Raw genomic sequence first — 10,126 nt, forward strand, 5'->3', positions numbered from 1 at the left:
AAAATGAGCCAATCCAAAGCCAGGAGTCTCTGGTCTCCCATGTGGGTACAGGGTCCCAAGGCTTTGGGCTATACTTTACTGCTTTCTTAGGCCACAAGTAGGAATCTGCTGGAAAGTCAGTCACTGGAATAAGAACCAGCACCCATATGGGATTGTTACGTATTCAAGGCAAGGACTTTAGCCATTGGGCTACTGTACATGCCCCAGTCTTTTCATTCTGAATCTAAATGAAATGATGTGAGATTGTGAGTTTCATTTTTACTGCTACATGTTGCAGTAAATACTATCTGGTTGGATCCTGGAACCTAATTTGTATCAGACATGACACTCAAGAGATCACTGTGCTATTTAAAGATACTGCTGGCATCGCTTGTGTTTTTACTCATCAAGAAAACCCTTGTATTTGTAAGGAAACATACACTGACTATGCACAGTTCTATGGAAAGACATCTTAAATATGCTGAAATGGTGGTTAAATTTAATAACATGCAGCACAGAAACAGCATAGAGCAGTGGGAATAGAGATAATTGTAGCCAATCTCTACAGCATTATTTCCCAGCTGAAGTATGATAGAAAGAGGGCGATTGTTCAGATAATCAAGTATTCTCCAGATTATAAAACCAATGTGCATTCTTACAGCCCTCTCCCAGGTAATAAAAATGAGAACTACGAAACTTTGTCTAGCATCTCATTTTATTCAAAAATGTTTGTAGCTTAGAAATACGAGATATCTTATGAATTAGAAGGAATCACAATTTAGCAACAAACACTTGTATATGAGCTATAATTCTCACTGATTTGAAATTTAAATTTGTCAAATCAACTGGATTAAATTTCTTTTCAACAGCGCCAGAATAGGCTATAGACAAAATTATTACACTGTGGAAGATCCTCATGTCAGATATTTAAAGTTAAACAATGTTCCAATAAAAAATTAAGATACTTACTTCAGACCCATTTTTACATTTAGATGAATATTAATGCTTTAGAACAATTCTGTCTAGTACAGAAGTTTCAAGACCAAAAAGACTTATAGAGCAACTTCAAAAAATGTATTCAGCTATAGTGCTTATTATACATTCAGGATCTTATAATGAAGAGTGTCATGAGAAAAATATGTATTTCAAAAATCTTGCAGTTGAATTTTTAAATTTCCATGCACTGTATCATACACTCTTCTATTATGTAGAGAACAAAATGTTTCTGGTGCCTTTAAGTATATTTTTATTAAATATTAAAGCAATGCTACAATGTTCATGTCAAGCAGCAATAAAATAGAAAAACATCTCCAACTACTTCAAGCAGCCTATTTAAACCAAGCACAGGGATCAGTAAAGGGAGTACAAGAGCTGATACACATGTGTGCTGCAACTACTCAAACCGTTGTAAATTCCACAGGACCTAATTAACTAATTGCAAGGGATTTGGCAATGTGTGTGGACAATTTCCTTCAAGAAAGATATCAAGGCACATCTGTTCATAAATGTGTATTTCTCAAATCTATAAATGATATGAATCATTTGATTTGTTCTTATGTTTATCTGTGCTTAAGGACACCAGTACAGAATAACTGCCAAACACATTACAGAATAACCTGCCAGACCTGACGGATAGGACATTGTGTTCACGGAAGGCAGAGGATAGAAGACTACAGTAGAAATCAAGCTAACTCAGGACTCATCTTCAACCTAGAAATTCTAAATTAAGGAAGCTGATACAATGCTAACTCCTTTAGGAGGTTGCATCTATTGTGTAATGTGTGAATTCACCTGGAAAGAGTGTTTGGCATATTTTTGTTTCAGGACATAGAAGTGTCCAAGTAAAATGAAAAGTAGAAGTCTGCCCAATTAAAAAATATGCATTCTCTTTCTATGACTAGATAATCAAAATTAAAGAATTGAGGTAACTATCCAGATAATTCCTCAACATTTTCCAGTAATTGAAAATTGATAGAAACACATAAAACATTTGACTGTTATGCTGGTTCTTTGTCTTTGTGGGGAACATGGTGACACTTTAAATTTTGACCTGTGCATGTCAATGACTGCCAGCGGATTTGTCTTTCTCTTGAAAACACTGAGCTGCCTCCTTTAAGTTGTATACAACCAACTCCTTTATAGGGCTCTGGCCCACTCTGAAAATCATCTCTGTAGGAGGATGCCAGCCTGCAGAGAACACCATACTGTGGTTTGAGCTTCCATAGCCCCACTGTCATCTAGAAGCAGGGGACACGAAAATGACAGAAAACAGAACAATGGCAAATTGACACATACTGGCATTGTGACACTCTGCCTCACATGAATCATTTCTCCATACCTTTGAATATTAACTTTCTACAAATGAGATGTTTTCTATACTCTACCAGTTGGCTTAGATTATCTTGCATGAATCAGGATGGGGTTTATTCAGCTTCAGCTGATAGTGTCTGTGGAGTTTCCGTGAACCAAGTAAGGGGAAATGTCCTTGACAGCACATCTGATCACACCGCACTTCAGAGTTTCCTTGTTTGTTCCAGAAAAGAAGTCTGAAGAAACAGATTTGTGGAGCTGTTAATAGACGATCTACATGAACCCTGCTGACTGTCCCTACACAGGCAAAATTTTGTGTTGGTGAGAATACTGTTAAAATCTGCTGCTGCTAATAAAAGTTTGACACTACTCAGAACAACACTGGGGAGTCACCGAGAAGAAACCTGTATAATGATATAATGCACGTGGGAAAAAAACACTCCAAAGCTGACATCTCTAAAATGTCCTAACAGACCTCCTTGAAATTTGCAAAAGCAAAGCCATATTTATCCTACAGCAAATAACTCCACGGTGAGACTCGCAAAAATTACTATAAACTGTACTAGTTCATATTTCAGGTTAATAAACATCCCAAGAGTAGAAACATGCATTATTAAATGGATTTCTGTTCAATAAATTGGTTGAAAAATCTACCTTTTATTTAAAAATGTGATCATGGTTCCATTTTGCTTGGGAGCTAAATCTGTGAAACATATTACCTTTAAACGTGTAAACTTTTAAACCCCAATGTGAACTTAATTTTAGATAAAACCCCTAAAATCTCAGCTGAAGAAATTAGAGTCCACATAGATTTGACATGATCAACATCATTTAAGGAAGCTTCAATACCAACCTCCTGTTCTTATTTCCCAACTTACTCTGCTATACACATTTTACATGTCAAATGAATGTGCAATACATGTCATCCTGGTAGTGTTTATTATTCTAAATAAACACCTTAGAATATTGAGTAAATATGTATCTTAATATTGCATGCTGGATATGCTTTAGTTTTCCCACAACACGCAACTCAGTTCTTTACTACATACAATATTCTCACACTAGTCATCTTGCTTACCTGAGATGCTTGGGTGAAGAAGTTAAAAGGGCCACCATTGCAACACCATACAGTAGGGAATTATGGTGATAAATAGCTTTTCAAAGATATGATGACAGATGTCATTAAAAGGCACAAGCTGTTGAATCTAGAGTCTCATATGTGCTTTGTTCTTGATTTCTAAATTTATCCCAGGTTGTTTTCACAAGTTAAAGCACAGCCATGGGAGGCTTGTGATTAGAGAAACGTTTGAAGTTTCACAATCAGAACAGCTGGTCTAGAGATGACAGAAGATGATGCTGAGGTCCATGCTGCAAATGCTAAGCACGGACTGGGGAGCAATGGGAAGTAATGAGAAGCCACTAGAAACGCACTGCAGGTGACAGAGCATTTAAGTGTGTGTTTTTCGAGACCCATGTACCGTTTGGATCTGTTGTTTCTAAATGATAGTCACATGGGCATTGGAAAAACAGAACTTCAAAATAACAGCGAGGTAGAATGATTTAAAGGACAGATCTCAAATTCTAAGACTATATGGTTACTACCATCCTTCACTGAAAGTATAATGGGTTCCTTCAAGTTCATTCTCTTACAAAATTATTTCCTTCCAGTAAGAATACATGATGAGACCTGCCTTCTCAATGTTTAAGCATACTGAAAATTATAGGAACACTGTTGAACAGAGAAATATTTGGAAATTAATAAATTTGCATAAAAAAGTCACTGTGTGTACCTATTTATCCCTAAACCTATTGTTGTACCATGTGATTTATAAGCACTTGTATTTGTAACTGATATGAATGGTCTCGCATACTATTTGTCGTTGTATCGATTGCCTAATTCAGTAGCATAAGCTCCTTCAGGGCCATCCATGTTTTTGCATACACAAACTGTCTTTAAGACTGGAGACTATTCCAGTGTATGTAGATGCTGTATTTTCTGTATCCATGTCTCTATGAATGGAGAGTTAGGTCAAGGATACAATAAACATGGGAGTGAATACTCACTGATAACCTAGTTTCAATTCTTAAAATACATGCCCAGAAGGGAATTTCCAGAATCACATTTCTTGAAAAGTTCCAACTGTTTTTTCATCCCGACTGAAAATTAATAGGAGTTCAAAGTTTCCCAGGTTCTTGCTAACATTTGGTGTTTGCTACTTGTGTGTAGGTAAGATGAACAGCTTTTAAAATGAGAAATGAGTTTTTAAAATATTATGGTTTTTATTGTAAATATCACATTTTAAGAATACATATGCATCATTCTAACAGGCCTGGAGTGATATGTCATTAGAATTTTTATGAACATTTTCATAGTAAGTAAATGATGTTCTCATAAACATGTTGGCCAGTTTTATGTCTTATTTGGAAAATTACATATTCAAATTTTTCTTGCTTTTCAAATTAGGTCATTTTCATTTGTCTCCTTCATTGGTTACTTTTGCTATCGAGTTTTGGGATTTTTTTTTCATGAAGACTTGAGCCTGCCCTTGGTGGTGAGCAATACAGCATTGCTTCCAAATTCTCAGGGTGGCATTTCTGTGACTCGCTCTAGGTATAATAGCATCAGAACCTGTGCTCACTCTTCTAGGATTTTAGTTAGTGGGAACAACAATCTTTATATACTTAATTTCCTTTCATTTAAATTCATTACTTTCCCTATTATTAAATATTATCTAAGTTTCCCATTTATCTTTATTATTTTTTAATCAAAGATGTCATGCTTCCTCAGTATGCTATTTTGATGTTAAAAAAAGTAAAAGACATTCAACGTTTTGTTTCCTCATTGGGTATTGTTTTCCATTTCGTTGTTTCTACCTATGCTTTCACTGCATATATGGTTATAGGAAAATATTCTGTCTTCCTCTCTCTATCAGAAATGAGAGTTTGATGATTACAAATGGTAGGAAGGAAGGAAGAAGCATTAGTTTTAAATAAACTTCATATGTTGTGATAAAACATGTGCATGAAGGGTAACAAACAATTTTAGTATTAAGCCAATACTTTAAAAAAGGACATTTAAGAATTCCATGGTTCTGGGGCACTGGAATGGCTGGACCGGCTAGTCCTGTGCCTGGAATGCTGGCATTCTACATGGGCATGAGTTCGGGTCTCAGCTGACGCACTTCCAAAACATTTTCCTGCTTATGGCCTGAAAAGCAGCAGAGAACAGCCCAGAAGTCTGGGACCTTGCACCTTCCCACTCTGTGGGAAACCTGGAAGGAATTCCTGGACCTGGACTGGGCCCAGCTCTGGGCATTGTGGCCTTCTAGGGTGAGAACCAACAGAGGGAAGATTTTTGTTTCCTCTCTAAATCTGCCTTACTAATAAAAATAAGTCTGATCCCCTAAAATCCCATGGTATCTTACATCCTCTTCAATTTCAGGTCTCATGGAAAGCAATCTTTTATTTACTTCTGCATTTCCAGAAATATTTTCAGTTTAGGTGGTTTAAGAATGTATTTACAGGGCCCGGCGGCATGGCCTAGCAGCTAAAGTCCTCGCCTTGAAAGCCCCGGGATCCCATATGGGCGCTGGTTCTAGTCCTGGCAGTTCTAGTCCACTTTCCATCCAGCTCCCTGCTTGTGGTCTGGGAAAGCAGTCGAGGACGGCCCAAAGCTTTGGGACCCTGCACCCGCGTAGGAGACCCAGAAGAGTTCCTGGTCCCAGCATTGAATTGGCACGTACCGGCCCGTTGCGGCTCACTTGGGGAGTGAAACATCGGACGGAAGATCTTCCTCTCTGTCTCTCCTCCTCTCTGTGTATCTGGCTTTCCAATAACAATAAAATCTTTAAAAAAAAAAAAAAAGAATGTATTTACACATACCTGTCATTTACAGAAACAGTTGGACCTGCTAATACACTCAAAGATATTTCTACACGTACATATGCAAATTATTAGCCCTAAGTGAACACTGTTCTATTTACTTCACTGAAACGAAAATTTAGATATCAATGCTGTATTTCTATCATGACTGTTTTCAAAACTATTTTAAAAGAGCTAAAATTGATCTGCTTCAGTGTAAAATTATCCTTTGCCAGGAATTGATTGTAATATTTCAATATTATACACATAAATATTGAAATCTATTTTAAAACTTTCTACAGTCTTGAAGTATCATAAAAACTCCAAGTTATTCCAAATCTTACCAAATATAAAATCAATGGAGTTGTTATTTCAGTGTTAGCATTTCTCATCGGTGTCTTTTTACTATTGATTTTTTAACCTCCCTCCCAAACCTGGGCTCTTGCATTCGCATCCTGAATTTCACAGGGGCATTTTTTCCTTAGCTTTATGCTCAGATTGGACCTCCCTGCTGCTCTTAATTTACTTTTCCTAACACATACACATGCACACAGAGGAACACATATGTGCACACACATTGATGTCCATGCAGTGGCTTATACTGAGGAACTGTTCTTTTTCCCTCCAGAGAATTACTGCTTACCGGAAACTTACTCTATACATAATGTTTGATTTTCCAGCTTATACACGTGTTGTAAAAAATTAGAGGATATTATGGGTCATGATCTACTCAGGTTTGCTAACAGCCTCTACCCAAAAGGCAAGTAAGCTCATATCTCAGAAGATTGTTTTAAATCTTTGAGCCATGGACCTGATGCCACAGCCTAGTGGTTGGAATCACTGCCTTGCACCCGTTGGGATCCCATGTGGGCGCTGGTTCTAATCCTGGAAGCCCTGCTTCCCATCCAGCTCCCGGTTTGTGACCTGGAAAAGCAGTGAGGGACGGCCCAAGGTCTGGGGACTTTGTGCCCACTTGGGAGACCCAGAGGAGGCTCCAGGCTCCTGGCTTCGGATGGGCACAATTCCAGCCGTTGTGACCATTTGGGGAGTGAATCAGTGAATGGAAGATCTTCCTCTGTCTCTCCTTTTCTCTGTATACCTGACTTTTCAATAAAAATGAAACTTTAAAAAAAAATCTTTGAGCCAGGTACCTGTTCAAGCGAATTTTCTGGCTTTAGAGAGAGTGAGGACAAAGGTCTAGTTCCTCCTTGATGATTGCATTTCACAGAAGGAGCACGCAGGACCCCGAGAAAGAACTTGGAGATCTAGTCTGGGGCATTTTAAAATTCTTTACATCTCAAAGTGTCCCAGAAGAATTCACAATTACAAATTCTCTACAGTAAGGGGGACCATTGGCCTATAGTCATGAAGGAGACCAACTCTAGTTTTGCCAAGCTGAAGGGGAATTTTAAGACCATCCTGATTAATTTATTGGGAACTCTTCAAAGAAAATGGTTTTCGAATGCTATTTATTCCTTCAGCAAAACACTTAAATCCTAGTGAAAAAAATGTTTAGGTATCAGCTTCAGAAACAATAATACACACTCAATTTCCACAATTGGCAAAATATGAGGGCAGTTTGAAAAAATTCATAGAAAATTCACATTATGAAAAACTGCTCTGTTGTAGCTCATCAGGTTAAGACACCATATGCTGCAGCCACATCCTATCAGAGGAGCTTCCCCTATTCAGCTACTTCACTTTGACCGTTTCACGTGCCTGGAAGGCAACAGTCCAAACGCATGGCCGCTGCCACACACGTGGGAGAGCAGACAGCGCTGTTGGCTCTTGGGTCCTGTTAGTGTCTTCTGCAGTGAGCCGATACAAGAGCTAGACTCCTGAAATTTGGTTAAAAAAAACTTTTAAAAATATTAATGAATGTCAAAAAGTTTGTGTGTCCAAATAGAGTGCATGCTTCCATGTTCCACGAGTTTTCTGTAGTATACTTCAAGGGAAAGAGAAAGAGGGGCGGGGGACGAGAGAGTGTGTCTGTACATTGTGGTTAATATATTCACTAAAATTTATGTTTAGCAAAGGGTTACAAAGTAAAACACATTTCATCCCCTAGAAAAGATACTGATTTCACAAACTCTTCAAGCTCAGTCATCTATATTCACTTTAAAAAACCAAGTAGCCATGCTATCCCGCATGTCATAATTTTAAACATCCATGCCCATGTCCTTCCCCTTAAAATTAGATTTTGAGCAAGTCAGATTCTTTTTATTTTTACAGATGTTAAAATATTTTCTCATTTCTCACATGACTGATTTAAATCTATGGCATTGGATAGATTTTTTTTTTCACTGTGCGTGATTTAATAAATGACTAACTGTAGAAACACACTTCATGGTAAGTTTGGCATTCTCTGGCAAATGTCTAAGGGATGACATATCAAAAATAATGTGCTGGAAATGACACCTCTCTAGGGCATTGCTTAACAATACCCCTATTCTGAAAAGTTCATAGTAGTCATTGCAGCCATTACCATAATGGCTGAGCCTTTATATGCGTCTTCACTTGTAAATCTTTGGGCAATTATCTATAATAATGCTGACATATTTTCACCTATCAAATATTTCCACATTTTTTATCCTATTATAAAATTCAGGTGTCATTGAGTGAAAATTTGCACTGGATATTAAACTAGAAAGAATAGATAGTATTCATATTGTTTTATGCAAAAAAGATACATGTGTCCCCTAAAAAAACAAAATAAGTTTCACTTTAATTTTATTCAGTGCTTATTTTAGTGGAAATGAGTCTCTCGACATTGTACGAATCGAAGTTCAATTTCAATGGGAGATGCTCTGAACATTAATATTGGGCAAAGAACAAAGTTTTTATTTTATTGAGATGTCACTGGGTCATTTGCTTAATCAGTTCAGTATCCTCATACATTCCTAAATCGCAAACCTTGCATAGCAAATGTGCAAGTTGCATCTCTCAACACCTTGACTGAAACCTAACTGAGTGAGTGAAACAAGGAAGAGAGAGGGCAGGATGGAAGTTAGAGAGAAAGATAATCTATTTCCCTGAGTCCCTCCCCAGATGACTGCAATGCCAGGGAGAGCCAAGCTGAAGACTATCACGGATGTACGAGGAGCCCACAGATGCTGGGCATCCTTTATTTTTGTTCCTGGCCATTAGGAGGGACCTGGACCACAAGTGAAGCTGATGCCCATGGGTAATTTTGGCATCACAGGCAGGGATTTGACTAGCTATGTCACAATACTGATCCCCCAAAATGAAGATTTTCGAAGACAGAAATCATTCCTTTCCTTTTGCTAACATCTTATATGAATACCATACGTCATCCCTGGAGGTAAAAGGTCATAATGGCACATTGCAGTAAGTGTGATTACAATGCATGCCAGGACACAAACCCCCTAATACTTGATCATTTAACTAAAAGTAAATAAAACTTAGATAAAGCCAAAGTTCAGCTTACACTGGCACCTGGTATGAGATACAAAAAGATGAGGGGCACAATTAGTAACTCAGTTTTATATGTCTGCTCACTGAGCTGATTTGGAGCAGTTTAATAGGGTCTACTGAAGTTTCATTGCTGTTTGTGATTGATTTAAGTACACATGCGAATACACACTTTGTCCCTTAGTAGTGTGTTGCAAAGGGACATAAAACTGTTCTTTTACCATTAGCAAGATCAATTAAAAATGGAATCTTGCCAATAGTGGACAATTCATCTTCTTACAACAGTACATAGATAAGTATGTTAAGTATAAAAAAATGAAAATTTAAAATTAAAATAGAAGACACTAAAATCAATGGATAATATGATTTTGCAATTCCTATTAGTTACAAGTTTGATGGAGAGGAGATTTTGATGATCTTGAATTGCCAGTTATAGGAACAAAAAGTGACTTTCATTTTCAAGCTTTTTCTCTTGTTCATAAACATTTGGGGGGGCTTGTGATTGTAAAACATGCATACCATACTGAAATGCCACTTGTCTCCT

Source organism: Ochotona princeps, chromosome 25 (genome assembly GCF_030435755.1).
Source record: "Ochotona princeps isolate mOchPri1 chromosome 25, mOchPri1.hap1, whole genome shotgun sequence".
Lineage (NCBI taxonomy): Eukaryota > Metazoa > Chordata > Mammalia > Lagomorpha > Ochotonidae > Ochotona > Ochotona princeps.